This window comes from Vipera berus (genome assembly GCF_964194415.1).
Source record: "Vipera berus genome assembly, chromosome: 4".
NCBI classification, from domain to species: domain Eukaryota; kingdom Metazoa; phylum Chordata; class Lepidosauria; order Squamata; family Viperidae; genus Vipera; species Vipera berus.
The window spans coordinates 103097492-103118124 of NC_138206.1; the positions used below are offsets into that span (position 1 = coordinate 103097492).

General features: G+C 38.3%; 1 long non-coding RNA gene across 1 annotated transcript in view; it reads right to left on the reverse strand.

Moving 5' to 3' along the window:
- The window catches only part of LOC308667346, a 357520-nt gene that overhangs the window by 180815 nt on the left and 156072 nt on the right, over positions 1 to 20633 (reverse strand). The gene's annotated exons all lie outside the window — the stretch shown is intronic.

The following is a 20633-nucleotide window of genomic DNA, read 5'->3' on the forward strand; positions in this document are numbered from 1 at the left end:
AGGAATATTCCTTATGGTTGAAGAGGCTTTATATAAAGTTGGCATCATTTTTTTTAAATGTGCAGTTATTTTTGAGCTGATTAATTATAAGTGAATTGATCCTGGTCTTTCCCAGTAATGAATATCCCTGAAGGAGCAGTTGTACTAATAATGAAGGATCATCTTAAATTCACATCTGTCTGGGATTTAAGAAAGCTTAAACAAACGAAAGCAACTAAGACTAAATGTATTTGAGCTGTCATACTCTAAATCTGAAATTGGCAGCTTCATTACATCAATTCTGCTTCTTCCAAAACCACAATGCAATTTTTAAATAATAATAACAAAAAAGGTTACAGAATAAGGTAAATATTATAACATAACTATATTCATCAGAGGCAAAAATGGTACAGCTTTCTTTTCCCAAAATGAATCAATTTAATCCTGCCACTTTGATTACAGTTTATCAAAATGATTTGCTAATAGTTTGTGAAAAACTCATGCACTTAAAGCAGATATTTGCTTAAATATCAGAATTATCAGTGAACAAAGGAAGTGATGACAATATATCAATGAAGTACAGTTTACTTGTAAAACCTAAATGGTGTAGATTTTGGATTGCTTTAGCAATAGCAATAGCACTTAGACTTATATACTACCCCATAGCACTTTACGGCAGTCTCTGGGCAGTTTACAACATCAGCACATTGCCCCTAACAATCTAGGTCCTCATTTTAACAACCTTGAAAGGAGGGAAGGCTGAGTAACCTTCAGTCTGTCAGGATTTAACTCTAGACTGTGGGCAATGTTAGGCTGCGATGCTACATTCTAACCACAGTGCCACCAGGGCTTGCACCAGTGTTATCTGGCCTTTATTTTTAATGATATTTTTCTCTACTGTGAAACCAATTGAAATCCCAGTCACAAGCCCTACAGGTAACAGTCATTCTAAAGATAGGTGAATTCAGGATAAATGCTTTTTCCAAGCAGACAGGAAGAAACAGCAGCCTTTAATATTATTTTTAAACCGACAGGGACAGATAGTTCTGAAACAGCTCTGAATCCCTGTTCTGACTTTATCTCTTTTCTTTTCCTCCTGATAACCTTCACTTCCCCAAAGAAGAAGAACTCAAAATCTGTAACAAAACTTAAAAAAGAGGGCAAGGTGGAGAGTAATGCTGATAGAGTTCCACATTTTTGGTTGCTATCAATGTTTCAATTAATGAACCTTTATTGTCAAAGTACAACCATGTATACATTGAGATTGGCTGAGCCTCCCTTTGTGCCCCCACCCCCAACTTACAGTGACACAAACCCTCCAACTTATTACACCATGTGAGCTAATTGCACAACACACCGGCCTCGCAAGTCAATCATACATAAAGTTTATAAAATTATATCCCGTTCAAAAGCCTAACAGCCCATGGATAAAAGCTGTTCTTCAGTCTGTTGGTACGGCTGGCTATACTCCTATATCTCCTACCCAATAGTAGGAAAGTAAAGAGATACCATCCAGGGTATGAGTCATCCTTAAGAATTTTCCTCACTCTTCCAAAGCAGCGAGTCCTGGCGATGTCATCCAGTGGTGTCAGGGGACAGACCACAATGTCTTGTGCTGTGCTCACCACCCTCTGTAATGCTTTCCTATCTGCGGCTGTCAGACCAGCATACCAAACCACAATACAGTACAAGAGGACACTCTCTATAGTAGACCGGTAAAAGAGGGTCATTAGCCGTTGTTCTGCTCTGTTCTTCTGCAAGACCCTGAGAAAGTGAAGTCTCTGATGGGCCTTTCTGGCATCCTGACATAGCTTCCAGGTTTCTCAAGATGACTTGCTACAAAGTGTAAAGCAGTAGCTATGGCATCGTCTATTGACCTGTTCCCCCTGTAGGCAAATTGATGTTTATCGAAATCCAGTGTGAGGCATGTCCTGAGATGTTGGAGAACCAGTCTTTCAAAGCATTTCATGACTACAAACATTAATGCAACAGGTCATTCAGGCACTCAACTGCAGTTTTCTTGGGGACTGGGACAATGGTAGCTGCTTTCAAGCACAATGGTACACATGCCGTTTGCAAGGAGATGTTAAAAATCCTTGTCAGGACCCCTGCTAATTGGTCGGCACAGTTCTTAACCACTATCCCCAGCACCCCATCTGGGCCTGCAGCTTTGCTGGGATTCACAGCCTTCAATACAGTTCTCACTTGGTCTTCAGATAGGATGAGTTGCTGAAAATCAGAAGGCCAGCCAGCAGAGGCTACGGGGTCTGGTCTTTTTATCTCGTAGTGAGTGAAGAAGATATTCAGCTCCTCATCCAACGAGGCATCGGTGTTAACCATGCTCCTCAAACTGCCGTTGTGGTTGATTAAGTGCTGCAGTCCCTGCCACACTTTCCTCGGATTGTTGTCTGCTAAATGGTTCTCCACCTTGTGTTTGTATTGCTGTTTCGCCATCCTAATGCCTCTTCTGAGATTTGCCCTGGCCTCTCTGTATGTGTCCCTGTCCCCTGCCTTAAAGGCAGAATTCCGGGTTCTCAGGAGTGTTTGTATCTCTGCAGTCATCCAGGGTTTGCAGTTCCCGTAAACTCTAAATGCACTTTTCTGTTGTTACACTATCAGTGCATGTTCTAATATAAGAGAGTACGCCATCTGTGTATGCATTCAGGTCTTCATCTTCAAATACACTCCAGTCAGTGGTTTCAAAGCAGTCCTGCAACTGACTGAGAGCACCCACTGGCTTTCGTGACTGCCTGAGTTCTTTTCCTGAGAGTGACATACTTTGGGCACAACAGGAGTGAAAGATGGTCGGATGTACCCAGGTGAGGGAGAGGGAATGCTTTGTATGCCTGTTTCAGATTAGAGTACACGTGGTCTAAAGTGTTCTTCCCTCTGGTGGGAACTTGCACATACTGTACAAAATTGGGGAGAACTGTCTTTAGACAAGCTTGATTGAAGTCCCCAGCCATGACAAGAGCGCCCTCTGGGTGAGTTTGCTGCTGCCTGGTGATGACATCATACAGCTTGGAAAGTGCCTTGCTGACATTGGCATCAGGTGGAACATAAACAGCTGTAATAATTAGCACAATAATTTCTCTAGGCAAATAAAAAGGCCTACATGTGACAGTCATCAGTTTCACATCTGGGGAACAATACGTGTAAACTAATCTGCTGTTGGCACACCAGTCACAATGTATATACACATAGAGTCCTTTAACTCTGTCAGAGCGGTGAATGACTCAGTTGTCATTTACCTCACAAGACAGTTGTGAATATTTATTTGTGTGAGGAATTTATAGGAAAAGAACCCAGGTGGCTAACAACAACCAACACAAATATAACAAACTCTAAACACAAAATACAAAACAAAATTAAAACAACTTTGATACACCTATGTTTAGTTCAACTAATATCCTGGCTCAGCCTCTGAGGGAAAACCCAGATTTTTATGGTCTTCTGTAAGGACAGCAGCATTGGGGCCCTCAGATCTCAGGCAGTATTATAGTTCCATATTTTCATTATCATAATCCTATAGAGTGGAAAAGATTAATCAGTAGATCAATATACAGGGTCTGAGAAACAAAGCAAATAAATTGATCTTGAAGAACATATAATAATACGAACTTGAAGATAAATGGGTCTAGCAATATCACTGCTTATAGAATAGGATTATAAAATATTGCAGTACTTATAAATGGCCAAAGAGTAACCAAAAGTAATATAATGATCTGTCCCCAAAAATGTACTCTCTGTGCAGAATAATTTTCAGAACTTGGAGCAGGAACTTAGCAGGATAGGCTGTAGGCTTACTTTTTCAGAGTTTTTACCAGTGTATAAGGAACAAAATGGAAAAGGCCAGTGTATAGCAGAATTCAACATATGGCTAAAGGGGAAGGCTTTGATTATATTACTCATGATGTCTGCAGCTGGTCTAATGAAAAAGTGTACAAAAGAGATGGTTTGCATTCATCAAAAAAAGGGACTGAGTTATTTGGCAATAAATTCACAGTTTTACTGAAGAAATATTTAAACTAAACAACGTGGACAGTGCGTTAATTGATACAGAACATCCCTGTCCCTGGCAATCTAAAAATTATAGGGTTATCAGTGCATGTAACATAGATGTGTGTGTGTGGACAAAAATATCAACCTAGCTGTCAAGCAAAATCAAGCTTTCAATAGTGAATGTCACACCAAGTGCACTAATCAAACAGATGGTAAGAAAATAGTGGACCTCAGACACCACACAGGTTATGTAGAAAGTAAACACAGGGTCAATCAAAAAGGACTCAAATGTCTATACACCAACTCACAGGGCATGAGCAATAAACAGGATGAATTAGAAATTCAGGTAAATGAGGGCAGATATGATATTGTTGCCATTATGGAAACTTGGTGGGATGAAACCCACAAATGAAGCAGACAGCTAGAGGGATTAAAATTATTTAAAAGAAACAGACCAAATAAAAGAGGAGGTAGAATTGCTCTCTATATAAGAAATAACTACATCTCTACAGAATTAGAGCAAATCAATGATGAAAGCTGTCTTGAATGCATTTGGGTCAATACAAAAGGGGGAAAAATGACATTGCCATAGGTGTATACTATAGGCCACCCAACCAAACAGAGGAAGTAGATGAACTTTTTGCTAGTCAGTTAACTAAGGTATGTAGGAAGCACATCACAAAAGTAATGTAATTACCCTGACGTCAACTGGGAAACAAACTCTTCACCAAGTAGAAGATCAAACAGATTCCTGACAAACCTAGCAGACAACTTTCTCTCCCAAAAGGTAGAGAAGGGAGCTAGGGGATTAGCCATATTGGACCTAATTCTCACTAACAGGGATGAAATGATAGAAGGTGTTGAAGCTACAGGAACCTTGGGGGGGAGTGATCATGAAATATTGGAATTTAACATTATGCAAGCACAAGAAATAGAACACAGTCAAACTAGAGATAATTCCAATAAAATTAGAGAGAGCTTGGGAAGGTTTCCATGGATGACAATCCTCAAGGGGAAAACAATTCATGAAGAGTGGGAAAATTTGAAAAGTGAGATAATAAAAGCCCAGTCTAGCACAATACCAATGAAGAAGAAAAATAATAGCTCTCAAAAGAAACCAGCATGGGTGCATAAAGAACTCTCTGATAAATTGAAAGACAAAAAGGACAAGTATAACAAGTGGAAGGAGGGGCACATAATAGCCCGAGCCTGAAAAGGTGAAGTGAAGAAAGCTAAGGCTTAGAATGAACTAAGGCTTGCAACAAAAGTCAAAAATAACAAAAAAAGCTTCTTTCAACATGTAAAAAACAAGAAAAAAAGTCAAGGAAATGATTGGTCCATTAGTGGGAGAAAGTGGCAAGATGGTGACAAGCAACAGGGAGAAATCAGAACTATTTAACTTGTTTTCTGCATCTGTTTTACACAAAGGGAAAAAAACAGTCCAACCTATCAAAAACAGTATTACAAAAAACAGATTAGAAACACAAGTTAAGATAGGCAAGAAAATGGTAAGTGAGCACCTGTCCAGTCTAGACGATTTCAAATCACCAGGACCAGATGGATTACACTGCAAGGTTCTCAAGGAACTGGCAGATGTGATCTCAGAACCATTGCACTATATCTTTCAAAGATCCTGGAGCACTGGGGAACTACCAGAGGACTGGAAAAGAGCTGATGTAGTTCACATCCACAAAAAAATGGAAAGAAATGGATCCAGGAAATTACAGACCTATCAGCGTGACCTCAATACCTGGGAAGATTCTGGAAAAGATAATCAAACAACAAATCAGCAAACACTTAGAGGCAAGCAAACTCATTACCAAAAGCTAACATGGGTTTCTCAAAAACAGATCATTTATTTATTATTTATTTATTAATTTAATTTGTATACCGCCCTTCTCCCGAAGGACTCAGGGCAGTGAACAGGGCAATACATAATAAAAACAAGATACAAAAATTAAAAAGTAATTAAACAGCAATGCCCGTAATAAATTAGTACAGATTAAAAGTTAAAACCAATTTATAAAACCCAACCCCATCCCATCAGGCCAGGCCAGCTTGTTCAAAGAGATGGGTTTTAAGATTGCGCCGGAAGGAGCGGAGATCAGGCACCATCCGGAGCTCGACCGGAAGATGGTTCCATAAATCCGGCGCGCCCACATAGAACGCCCTCCCCCTGGGGGCCACCAGTCGGCATTCTTTGACCGGTGGCACCCTGAGGAGGCCCTCTCTGTGGGAGCGTACTGGGCGGAGGGAAGTTGACACCGGCCGCAGGTGCTCCCCAAGGTATTCCGGACCCATGCCATGTAGGGCTTTGTAGGTCATTACTAACACCTTGAACCTCACCCGGAAGACAACTGGAAGCCAATGCAGCTCGCGGAGCAGAGGTGTGACATGGGAGTGTCGGGAAACTCCCAACACAACTCTCGCGGCTGCATTCTGTACCAGTTGGAGCCTCCGAGTGGTCTTCAAGGGTAGCCCCATGTAGAGAGCGTTGCAGTAGTCCAAACGAGAGGTCATGAGCGCATGCCAGACAAATCTTATTACATTATTTGACCAAGTGACAAAATTAGTGGACCAGAGGAATACTGTTGATATAATTTATTTGGACTTCAGTAAGGCATTTGATAAAGTACCTACTACTTGATAAGATAGTAAAATGTGAATTAGTGAGCATCACCACCTGATGGATTCATAGCTGGCTGTCCGGACATACTCAGCATGTAGTCCTCAACAGAACTGCATCTACATGGAGGAAAGTGAGTAGTGGGGTGCCCCAGGGCTCTGTTCTGGGCCCAGTGTTCTTCAACATCTTCATCAACGATTTGGATGAGGGGATAGATGGGGAACTCATCAAATTTGCAGACACCAAGCTGTCAGAAATAGCCAACACTCCAGAAGACAGGCTTAAGATACAGAAGGATCTTGACAGACTTGAACATTGGGCACTATCTAACAAAATGAAATTCAATAGTGAAAAAAGTAAGGTTTTACATTTAGGCAAGAAAAACCAAATGCACAGGTATAGTTTAGGAGGTAGCTTGCTCAATAGTAGTAACTATTGATCTTGGAGTCCTAGTGGACAATCACTTAAATATGAGCCAGCAGCGTGCTGCAGCTCCCAAAAAAGCCAACTCAGTGCTAGGCTGCATTAATAGAGGGATAGAATCAAGATCACGTGAAGTGTTAATACCACTTTACAATGCCTTGGTAAGGCCACAGTTTTGGTCATCAAGATGTAAAAAAGATGTTGAGACTCTGGAAAGAGTACAGAGAAGAGCAATAAAGATGATTAGGGGACTGGAGGCTAAAACCTACAAGGAACTGTTGCTGGAATTGGGTATGTTTAATTTAATGATGAGAAGGATGAGGGGGGACATGATAACAGTTTTCCAATATATCAGGGGTTGCCAAAAAGAACAGGGAGTCAAGCTGTTCTCCAAAGCACCTGAAGGCAAGACAAGAAGCAATGGATGGAAACTAACCAAAGAGAGAAGCAACCTGGAAATAAGGAGAAACTTCCTGACAGTTAGAACAATTAATCAGTGGAACAACCTGTCTCCAGAAGTTATGAATGCTCCAACACTAGAAGTCTTTAAGAAGAAAATATGGGACTATAATATTACAGGATAACATTGACAAAACAATTGGAACCATAGAAATTGTTAGGCTATGTGATTATCACCAAATTTTTCACTACTACCCTAGTCTCTGCGACAGGCAAAATTCAAAATATCAGTCCATTCCAGCCAGTGACAAATCTGGTCTTCAATATCAAAACCAGAGAAATTAAAGGGAATGATAGTCCTAAAATCAACTTTAAAGGAAGATGGCATTACTGCATTTTCTAGTAGCTCAACCCACCTCACAGGCTTGTTGTTATGGGGCAAATAGGAGAAGGAAGGAGTGTTAGATGTGTTCACTGCCTTATTTATAAAACTGATAAAGGTGAGAAATAAATGAATAAAAGTTATCCATATAATAATGGCACATGAAGAAATATGCACATTATTTAATTAGTTTGGTATATTTGTATACCCATTCATCTCACATTAAAGTGTCTCTGGTCAAGATACAACATTCAATTAAAACAATAAATTAAAAATTAAAAAAATACATTAAAAAAACCAGTCACTGTTAAAAAAAACTATTAGAAAGGCACATAAACATAGAATATAAAATCACAGGGCTGAAAGGAAACTTGGAGATCCTCTAGTCCAATCACCTGCTCAAGACAGGCGCCTTACACCATCCTAGTCAAATGGTTGTCCAGTGTATTTTTGAAAACCTCCAGTGATGGACCACCCACAACTTCAGGAGGCAAGCTGTTCCATTTATTCATTGTTCTCACTGTCAGAAAATTTCTCCTTACTTCTAGATTAGATCTCTCTTTAACAAGCTCCCACCCATTACCGGTATTTTTTGTCCTGCTCTCTGGTGCTTTAAAGAATAAATCAGCGCCCTCTTCTCTGTGGCAACTCCTCAAGTAGTGGAAGACTTATCATCTTCCCCCAATCCTTATTATGATAACCACAATAAGTGAGCCACCTGAGTTCATAACAATGCTCATATTTTGTTGATTATGGTTCCCTTACTTTGTTAAGCACATTTTTCCAAACAATTCAGGATTATTATACTATTATATTTCCTTCTGCTCAGGCCTTCCCAGAACCATACTTCAACAAGTTAGAAGGAGCTACACTATTTAGGCCACAGAATCTATCACCTTCTTACAAAGTGCTGATTTTTTTCCACTCTGCATTGTAATCCATCTTAATAGATCATGGCTGTTTTGAAGTCAGCAAAATCCATTGCTTCCTCATACCTAACAAAGGCAGACCAATGGGGGTCTGGAGTTAATTAGTTCTGCCTTTCAGCTTCAGTAATTCCAAGATATTTTACCGATTTTGATATCTTCCATCTTTTTCTTCCTACCCCGTGAACATATAATAAATAGCTAGCACATTTATTTATTTAGTTAGTTTCTTTTAAGATCTTTTAATGCAGCAAAGTGTTGCTGAATATGTAAGGTTTGAACATTGTCACAGAATCTATATCAAGTCCTGATCAAAGGAGTATTTCTACCTGTGACAGAGTGTTTGCACACAGAGAGCTGATGAATAGAATAATGGTTTCTGAAGGTTATATATCAGGGCATTCTATGTGACTAAGGCTTCTGTGGAGTCTGAACTCTTAATTAAGAACTAATGGAACTCAAGAGACTCGTCAGATCAAGAAATGGTTGAGTTCTTCTGGCAGTTGTTTTCCCATTTAATGGGACATTTAAAAGGACATTTAATGCTAGGGATGGCAGACCCTCTGATTGTCCCAAGCCCATGTGGGACCTTCCAAAGGTATTGTGAGACATGTAAAACCCAGATGAAGTGATAAATGCAAGTGATTTATATATATATATATATATATATATATATATATATATATATATATATATATATATATATATATATATATATATATATATATATATATATATATATATATATATATATATATATATATATATATATATATATATATTGTTAAAGGTAGCTACCAGATTAAGACATAATCAATGGTAGTGGAATTCAGTAACTATCTACTAAGGTTCCTGTTTCCTACCCCATTAGGAGGTTAAATCTTCTGGTGATATATAACAGGCACCAACCTGCTGTATTAGTTCCCTCACTCTTGGAGTGTGGATGACCTCCAGGGTTATGATTGGGTTTGTGTATGTATGTGTGTGGGGCAGGGAGGAGACTTGTCAACTGAAATAAGAATAGTCTTGTAATTAGTGCCAAGGTTGATATTACGTTTTCCTACTAGTATAATACCAAACTGGATAATCTTAAGTAAATTAGGACAGATAATCCTCCAGTTTTTCCCATCTAATGTTTGTTAAGGTAGAATGAAGACATGTATACTTGCAACTAAAACTGAAACTGTTATCATTTTCATTATTATCAGTAACTAGCAAAGTAGCTATGATGATAAAAGTACATAACAACAGGCTCTATTACCGTAACCACCCTATAGAACTGCTGTTTAAAGTTTGCCAGTACAAGAAGATAAAAAAGAACAAAAGAGGACAAAACAGAATAAAATAAAAAGATGAAAGGACTTCCTGGTAATGTCATTCTAAGATTAGGGTAAATTAGAGACTCAGATCACCATATATCTAATGGAAATTCAGATCAGTGGAAGTGATCCATTGGAGTAGATTGGGTGGTAGTTACTTCCAAGGTTTATTCAACGAAATAAGTTTGAGAGTTGCAACTAGTGTCAGTCTGTCTAGAGCTGAGATTCATGGCTGAGTCAAATACATCACATATGAGGGAAGCACCCATCTTTAGTAGAATATCTAAATATATCTATATATCTAAATATATCTATATATCTTGATTTGGATTAAATTGTGGGACTAATATGGAAGCATAGGAAAAGAAAGAAGAATTCAGAATGGTGTCAGGTTGTTAGTGATGGCAGCATATTCACAGGTAAACTCACATGCAATCAGATAGATAGATAGATAGATAGATAGATAGATAGATAGATAGATAGATAGATAGATAGATAGATAGATAGATAGATGATAGATAGATAGAGCTCTTTCCTCAATTTTGAGCTGTTTCCCCAGATCAGAATTATCTTTGGGGAATGAGGGGATGGTGCCTCTGATCAAGTTATTTTCTGTTGTCCTTAATTGCCATTCTGGAGTCTTTCTTTAACTGTACTAGGACACTTATGCTGTGTCTTGGATCAGTTTCACTGCTTGTGCAACCCCTTGAATTTTGGATTATATCTCTGTTAGTCTTTAGTAAATCATCCACTTTTAAAAGGACAAAGTGATATTTTGTGTTGCTGAGACATTTAGCTATCCTCCCTGCTGTCAAGGATGGAGATATGATAGAAGACCCTTTGATAGATATAGCATTTGGGAATGTATGAACTGATAAAATATTATTCAGAAGAGGTCTTACATTTTATTCAATGAACACTAATTCATACAGATTTTTAAAGTGGTCTTTATTTTTAAAAGCATCAATAACATCATTGGACTCCTGAAAAACAACTGAATCAGTGCAGAGAACTAATTGGTATGAACAAGGTCAATCAAGTGCACGGCTTAGGGAAAAAAATGAGCAGAGGGTCTGGAAACTCATCTGCCTGCATTAATGCTGTTATTGAGAGGAGACAGAACTAATTGTTTATGTTGATCTATGAGGGTGGAGTCCTTTTTATTATCTGGGATTAAGGGAGCTTGACATTTGCTGTTTGCAAGTTGCTAATCAGTTAATGGGATATCCAGCATAGAATTTTGTTGGAAGTCCGGTAATTTGCATTCTGTATCTCTGAAGACAGTCCAATATGGGCATTCAGTGTTTTCTTCGGGTCATCAATTTTTGCAGGAATAGTTGTTAATTGCTCAAACAGGGCTATTATAGTCTGCATAGTTAAGGAACAATATTTACCCAAAAAATCTGGCAGAGGTTTAAAAGCTAGGGTGTTGCTTAACTAGCCCATCCTAGCCACATTAGAGACATTGGTACAAAGGCAATCTTCAAAATGGCCAATACATTAACCAGAGTTAATTTCCTGCAAGGCATCATTCCATAGGAGCATGCCATCTCCATTAGGGAGAAGAGATCATTGATTGCCAGTGGACCATTTCAGATCTTTTCATGGGATTCCATGCAATTAAGTCCTCAGTAGAGACTTTTATGGTGAGGAGCTTGTTACTGCTTCACCTATTCTGCCTTTTCCAGTTTCAAAGCTCCAGGTTCTTTTTCCTGCCTACAGCAATTGTTGCTTTTAAACTGCAGCTCAAGAGTTTAAATTCATAAATATTAAAATAAGAAAAAAGAAAGACATGGTCCAATGTGGTGGGAGAAAGAGAAAGGCAAAACAAACTGGGTAAAGCAAAAGTGCCCCCAGAGGTAACTAAAAGAGTTATAGCACCATCTTTGGAAAAAAAAATAAATAAAACAAAGAAACAAAAACTCAGTACTATTCCTACGGAGGAAAAGGCAACAATTATTTACACCAAACAATTGAGACAACTTTTACAGCAGATAACCACCTTTTTGTTATTGTTGAAGTAATTGCAAGCATTTAAACCAATGGGATGGCCTAATCTGTAATTAAGGTAATACTCAAGAGGTGGGAAGGCTTTTATCACATACTATACTGTACATGTGTCAGAATCCATTTATATCATATTCATAAATGGAATATTTCAAACATTATCCCATGGATTCTGCCATCTCCCGAACAGAAGAGGATAGATGTGTATTGAACCGGCAATAGGCATTTCAAAGGAAAGGAGAAGCCTTTTGAACTGGGGAAACAAAAGGGGGGGCTAGCATCTGGCTTTTGTCACGGAAGACAGCAATAAACAAAAGGGTCCTAACTTCCTTTTTCCCACGAGATGGATGATACCAGAGGAAGGATGGGGGACTGACCAAATGGGGATTAAGGGGGGTTAAACCGGGAACTCTTTATAAGGGTTTACATCGTGGAAATATTAAGCCCTGTCTCGCCTCCTACAACCAAGCATGTCATAGTAAAGATTCCTTTTGGACTAAGATTTGGCTCCAAGAGTTTTGTCTTCCTAAGACGTGGTTTGGGGTGGGTCCTGACATTAGACAACATGTTCTCTTCTGCTCACCCTCAAGCTATGTTCCTAAATACATTTCCCTTTGGCCATCAGACACTCATTTAAAAATGGTTAAACTAACTACGGTAATCATTTTTTTAAAAAATAAGAAAACTCTTGTTAATGACCTGACCTTGATTAAAAGTGACATTGATTAGATAGCCCTTCCTTTGGATTCCTTATTTAGAAAAGAAATACACATTCCAAATGCCCAAAGATCACAATTATTCCTTTTCAAAAACAGCATCAACCTAGGCTCTTCCAACTATTATCTGATTAGCCTCCCAACAAATTTTCTTTTCTATAAGCCTTTGGACTGGGCTAGTACAGGACAAATTTCTAATTTGATGAACTAGTAAGCTTGTGGAGAGCAGGTTAATGATGGAGTAATGTGGCATAATGTACAGCTTCTAGTAGAGAGAGGCACAAGGGTTTTACGCCTCTGCCCAGAGTTGCTTCCATTAATTTACAATCCATCTTCAATTCCAATCCCTGAAAGATTCTGAGGGAAGCAATTTCATTCTTCCGCACAGCACAGATGACTTTATCTTGTTTAGGATGTTGCATGAAAACATCATTATGCAATTTAAATATGTTAGCAGCAGCCATTTCTCTGCGGACATCTCTAACCAAAAATGATGCTCCCTCCTTCCCTTTTCAATATCTATGTGAATTCAATGGTCAAGACCTTAAATGAGCTCTTCACTTATAATGGATATAATGTATCCAACAATGTATCCATTTTTTCCCATCTAAATCAAGTTGGCCTCCAAAGAAATCTATGGGGCCTTGTGGATTACTTCAGAGAAGAAAGGAATATAATGAACTATTTCAAAACCAAAATTGGAATATTGATAAAGAAACTGAGATGCCACAAACAGCAATCTCCTGGATAGGTTCCATTCTTCAAATATCTCAACATAGTATTCTAAATCTCTGATGTCTGGTGGGAACAAATTAAATCATTATTTTTACAATAAGTTTAAACAATGCCAAAGCCATATTGGCAAGTTCCTTTCTTAACAAAGGACACAATGTGGTCATAAAGCTCTTTAAAATCAATTATACTTCCCAATAGTTATGTAGCTTCCAGGTATGTACATATAATAATCTAAAGTTTTTAGATCTCATCTGCTCCAGATTCCTAACAGCACTGTCAGGTAACCTGCTATATCTGGAAGGATGATCCCACTAGAAAATATAGGCCAATTTTACTTGTGACTCAAACTTTAGTCTAATGAAAAGAAGGACTAGGGGAAATGTGATAGCAGTGTTCCAATATTTCAGGGGCTCCTACGAAGATGAGAAACAATGGATATAAAACTAACCAAGGAGAGAAGCAACCTAGGAGAAATTTCGTAATGGTGAGAGCAATCAACCAATGGAACAGCTTGAGTTCAGAAGTTGTGGATGCTCCCATCACTGGAGGTTTTCAAAAAGAGACTGAACAACCATTTGTCTGAAATAGTATAGGGTCTCTTGTATAGGGGGTTGGACTAGAAGACCTCCAAGGTTCCTCCAAAGTCTATTATTCTATGTTCTATGTTCCACCTTTCTAAGGAGTCCCTGGCTGCCCTGATTCTTCTCAAATTTTCTTAATCCAGAATGATATACATCAGTTTTGCAAATCACTGGTACTTGGTGTTCTCAGATACCGGGTTCTTGGCCATAAGGCTACCAATTAGAACTGCTATCTCGCAGTGCCTTTTTGACAGAGCTTTCCAGATAGAACAGGGCAAACCAGGTCACACAAATTGCAATGTAGAAATAAGAAAGATTTCATGCCAGCAAATTATCTCTTCATATTACTTGCCCAGTGCAGCTCATAGCTACAGTATTTCCTTAGTCCAGTCAGTGTAATGCTTCCGAAATTTTGGAAGGAATGTAATCATTTTGCAGAGTAAGCTATCCCATGACCTGTGGGAACTAAAATTCTTAAATGTCTATTTAATAGCAATTTCTATCCCCTATCATACAGCCATAATGACTCTGCTTACTAATTGCAGTCTCACTAATTTGGAGGATGAGTTCATTTGCTTTCTACTATTGTACAGGAACCCTAATATCTCTAGGAGGGCTGTAAAATTTATTTCATTGCTTCACGCAGGAAACTAATCCCTTAATTGTTATGATCCTATTAATACATATTACATTGTTTCTTTTAAAAATAAACTCTAATAATTGCAATTATATAAATTATCTAAGACAGTTATTATTCAAATGTAACAAATACATGAAAAGATCCAGCATAAAATGGTGCCATTTTCAGTCATATATTAAATTCATTTTTAATTCATTCAAATCCTGATATTAGAATTACCATCATCACAATAATAATTTGAGATGACCTTTCACTTTCAATTTAAGTGCAAAAGGTATTAAGAGGGTAGTAGGTATAATACAGGGGTCTTCAAACTTGGTCCTTTTATGACTTGTGGACGTCAACTCCCAGAATTCTGGGAGTTGAATCCACAAGTCATTAAAGGGCCAAGTTTGAAGACCCCTGGTATAATGCATTCAAACCAAAGTTTCGATCAGAGCTTATCTACTCAGGTAACATTCCAGGATCTCAGCAAAACACTTCCTAACATACAAATGTTTCCAAACTCTTTAGATTTAACTATTTATTAGCAATTCATTGTTTAGAAATAGTCCTGGGACAGACCAATCCAAACAGGACATCCATTGTGTCCTAGTTGAGCATCCTTATTGGAAGTCCTATCTTTCCCAGCATTGTTTTTCGGCTGTTTGAGTAATATGGAGACATTTTTTATGCTTTTATGTTAAATGAACAACATAACAGGCAAAATCTTGCCTATATAAGCATGAACATGAATCATTTGAAGAATCCATTCAAACAAAGGAGTGCAAAGATTGAACAGGCCTGTAGAATTAAGGGATTAGGGGACCTCCCCAAATTATGCAATATTAGAACAAATACATTTGGAAGAATTATTGTCTTCACTGAATTCCACTTCCATCATTTAATGTCTTATTGGTATGATTTCTTGCCAGGGACATCAATTCCTCCACAAGGGTCCATTGTTTTTAAATTGTAATCGGAATGAGAGTATGCAGCTTTGAGCTTTCACAAATGGTTTCATTGTTACATTTCCACGTTAGTAAGATTTTGGTAGAAAAGTTAATGCATTTTTCAGACTATATTTTTTCCTCAATAGACATATTTTTGTTCATAATTCGTCTAATACACTCATTTTTTAAAGCAGCATCACTATGTCCGCGGTGCAATATCCCAGAGGCTTAGAAATGTTTTATTCTACTGAATGCTGGAAACCTTCAGTCATTTCCGTTCTGATCCCAGGGTGATGCACTGACAATTTCATTGATGAGGGAAACAAGAACTTGGCCCAAAGCTACATTGTCATAGCCATTTATTACCATTAAGCAGCTTTCTTCACTTTGAGCAGTGATGTTAAGAGAGATGGAACATTTGGGTGTGTTTTTTTTCACATGAACCTGACTTTTGGATTCCTGCACCAGATTAATAAAAAATAAACTCAGTAAACAATGATGATTTGAAAATAGAAAAGAATCCAGAAATAGCAAGATAAAATAACCAAGTAATTGGCATTAGCCAATATTTTTTCTCTTAGCTAAACTTCATTTTCCAAATTATGCCTCTTTCATATTTAATGATGTGAATTATTTGCTGAAGCACCAAACTCTTTAACAAAAGAAAGAAAGCCTTACTACTGAAATTGAAGTTGAAGAAAGAGTATGTAAAGCACTGTATGATTCAATGGGCAAAATTTTTGGATATATTTGAATATTGCTGTTTAAGCACTGGACATTAGTATTTGAACGTTGATATTTGAACATAGATCTTTTAAATATTTATATTTAATTGTGTTCTAGTAATCTAGATAAAATGTCAGTATCTATTTCTAGTCCATGTATGATAGGCCATACACTAAATAAATAAATTTGGATATAATATAATGCTTGAACAGTGGAAAACATGTGAATTAAAGGTTTAAAATTTACATTAAATTATTATCTAAAATATATTTTTATAAGATACTGCTGGTATTTGACAATGAACAAATTGTTAGGAATGTATGAAGGTACTTCAAATGAATGTTGTAAATGTAAATGCAAAGAAGGAATTTTTTTATCATTTATGGTTGACATTTGAAACAGTAAAAAAATACTGGAATAGGATTCACATCTTAATACAGAAGATTCTTAAAGTGAATATAAAGATAAAACCAGATACTTTTCTTGTAGGCTTAATGGATAAAGAATTTTTTAAAATGGAACTTTGATGTTGCATATGTTGACAGCCCCCTTCATGGATTACTGGCTTGATGTGGCGAAGGGGCTTGCATAATTCAATGAAGCTATGAGCTATGCCATGCAGGGCCACCCAAGATGGACAAGTCATAGAAGAGAGTTCTGACAAAACGTGATCCACTGGAGAAGGAAATGGCAACCCACTCCAGTATCTTTGCCATTAAAACCCCACGGACATTACCAAGAGGAAAAAAGATATGACACTGTAAGATGAGCCCCTCAGGTCAGAAGGCATCCAATATGCTACTGGGGAAGAGCAGAGGGCTTGTACTAGTAGTGCCAGAAAGAATGAAGCAACTGGGCCAAAGCCGAAAGGATGCTCAGCTGTGGATGTGTCTGGTGGTGAAAGGAAAGTCTGATGCTGTAAAGATTTTTTTTCATAGGAACCTGGAATGTAAGATCCATGAATCAAGGCAAGCTGGACATGGTCAGACAAGAGATAACAAGACTGAACATTGACATCTTAGGAATCAGCAAACTAAAATGGACAGGAATGGGTGAATTTAATTCAGAGGACCATCAGGTATACTACTGCGGGCAAGAATCCCTCAGAAGAAATGGAGTAGCCTTCATAGTCAATAAAAGAGTAGGAAAAACAATATTGGGATACAATCCCCAAAATGACAGAATGATCTCAGTTCGAATCCAAGGCAAACCATTCAATATCACAGTAGTCCAAGTCTATGCCCCAACCACCAGTGCTGAAGAGGATGAAACTGACCGGTTCTATGATGCCCTATAGCACCTTATAGAACTAACACCAAAAAATGATGTCCTTATCATCATGGGGGATTGGAATGCTAAAGTAGGAAGCCAAAAGATAATCGGAATAACAGGCAAGTTTGGCCTTGGAGTACAAAATGAAGCAGGGCACAGGCTGATAGAATTCTGTCAAAAGAATACAATAGTCATAGCAAACACTCTTTTCCAACAACCCAAGAGACGGCTCTACACATAGACATCACCAGATGGTCATCACAGAAATCAGATTGACTATGTGCTCTGTAGCCAAAGATGGAGAAACTCTATACAGTCAGTAAAAAACAAGACCAGGAGCTGACTGTGGCTCAGACCATGAGCTTCTCGTTGCAAAGTTTAGGCTTAAACTGAAGAAAGCAAGGAAAAGCACTAGGCCACTCAGGTATGAACTAAATCATATCCCTGATAAATATACAGTAGAGGTGACAAATAGATTTAAGCAATTAGATCTGATAGACAGAGTACCTGAAGAACTATGGACAGAGGTTCGCAACATTGTACAAGAGGTAGCAACTAAAACCATCCCAAAGAAAAAGAAATGCAAGAAAGTAAAATTGCTGTCTGAGGAAGCTTTGCAAATAGCTGAGGAAAGGAGGGAAGTGAAAGGCAAGGGAGAAAAAGAAAGATATGCCCAATTGAATGCAGAATTCCAGAGAATAGCTAGAAGAGATAAGAATGCCGTCTTAAATGAACAATGCAAAGAAATAGAAGAAAACAATAGAATAGGGAGGACCAGATATCTCTTCAAGAAAATTGGAGAGATGAAGGGAACGTTTCATGCAAAAATGGGCATGATAAAGGACCAAAATGGCAGGGACCTAACAGAGGCAGAGGAGGTTAAGAAGAGGTGGCAAAATTACACAGAACTATGCAAGAACGAGCTTAACGTCCCAGATAACCATGATGAGGTGGTCACTGAACTCGAGCCAGACATCCTAGAATGTGAAGTGAAGTGGGCCTTAGAAAAACTGAGCAACAACAAAGCTAGTGGAGGTGACAGTATTCCAGCTGAGCTAGTCAAAATCTTAAAAGACGATGCAGTAAAAGTGTTACACTTAATTTGCCAGCAAATTTGGAAAACTCAACAGTGGCAACAGAATTGGAAAAGATCAGTTTACATTCCAATTCCAAAGAAAGGCAGTGCCAAAGAACGTTCAAACTATCACACCATTGCACTCATTTCTCATGCTAGTAAAGTTATGCTTAAAATCCTACAAACTAGACTCCAGCAGTATGTGGATCGAGAACTACCAGAATTACAGGCAGAATCTCGAAGAGGCAGAGGAACTAGAGTTCAAACTGCCAACATACGCTGGATCATGGAGAAAGCTAGGGAGTTCCAGAAAATCATCTACTTCTGCTTCATTGACTATGCTGAAGCATTTGATTGTGTGGATCATAACAAACTGTGGCAAGTTCTTAAAGAGATGGGAGTACCAGACCATCTTATTTGTCTCTTGAGAAACCAATATGTGGGTCAAGATGCAACAGTGAGAACTGGACATGGAACCACTGATTGGTTCAAAATTGGGAAAGGAGTCAGGAAAGGCTGTATACTGTCGCCCTGCCTATTTAACTTATATGCAGAGCACATTATGAGAAAGGTAGGGCTAGACGAATCAAAAGTTGGAATTAAGATTGCCGGGAGAAATATCAACAACCTAAGATATGCAGATGATACCACTCTAATGGTAGAAAGTGAAGAGGAACTAAGGAGCCTCTTGTTGCGGGTGAAGAAGGACAGTGGAAAAGTTGGGTCAAAACTTAACATTAAGAAAACTAAGATCATGGCATCCGGCCCTCTCAATTCCTGGCGAATAGATGGGGAAGAAATGGAGGTAGTGACAGATTTTATTTTCCTGGGCTCCAAGATCACCGCAGATGGGGACTGCAGCCAAGAAATTAAAAGACACTTGCTCCTGGGGAGGAGAGCCATTGCAAATCTAGACAGCACACTAAAAAGCAGAGACATCACTCTGCCAACAAAAGTACATATAGTCAAGACTATGGTCTTCCCAGTTGCAATGTATGGCAGTGAAAGTTGGACCATAAGAAAGGCTGAGTGCCAAAGAATTGAGGCCTTTGAACTATGGTGCTGGAGAAGACTCCTGTGAGTCCCTTGGACTGCAAGGCGATTAAACTGGTCAGTCCTAGTCAGATCAACCCTGACTGCTCTTTAGAAGGCCAGATCCTGAAGTTGAAACTCAAATACTTTGGCCACCTAATGAGAAGGAAGGACTCACTGGAGAAGAGCCTAATGCTGGGAAAGATTGAGGGCAAGAGAAGAAGGGGACAGCAGAGAATGAGGTGGCTGGATGGAGTCACTGAAACAGTAGGCGTGAGTTTAAATGGACTCCAGAAAATGTTAGAGGACAGGAAGGCCTGGAGGAACATTTTCCATGGGGTCGTGATGTGTTGGACATGACTTTGCAGCTAACAACAACAACAATAATGTTGACAACAGCAAGAATACCTCATGCACAGAAATTGAAGGATTCTTTGATTACCACAACAGATAAATGGTTGTGAATGTTGATAGAGTTAGCAGAGATGGAGAAATTGATTGTTTTAATTAACAAGTACAATTAATTTTGTTTCTACTTGGACTTTGTACTTGAGGTGGACAAAAATGAAACTTTGATTTTGGGTTTTGCTGATTAGATAGGTTGTTATAGAAATGGCTAGTATATATTATTATGTAAAAGTAAAAAAGTTGAGGTAGTATGTCATTACCTTATCCTACTGTGCCAAAAAGAATCAGAAGTCAATGCTTTCCCCTTTCTTTTCCCCTTTCTCCTACACTTCCCTCTTTCCTCCCCTATTTTTCCATTATTTTCAATTTTTTTGTATTTTTGTATTTTGTATTCCGATCAACTAATAATATATATATATATATAAAAACAAAAAAGAGAGCCTGAAACCTTTC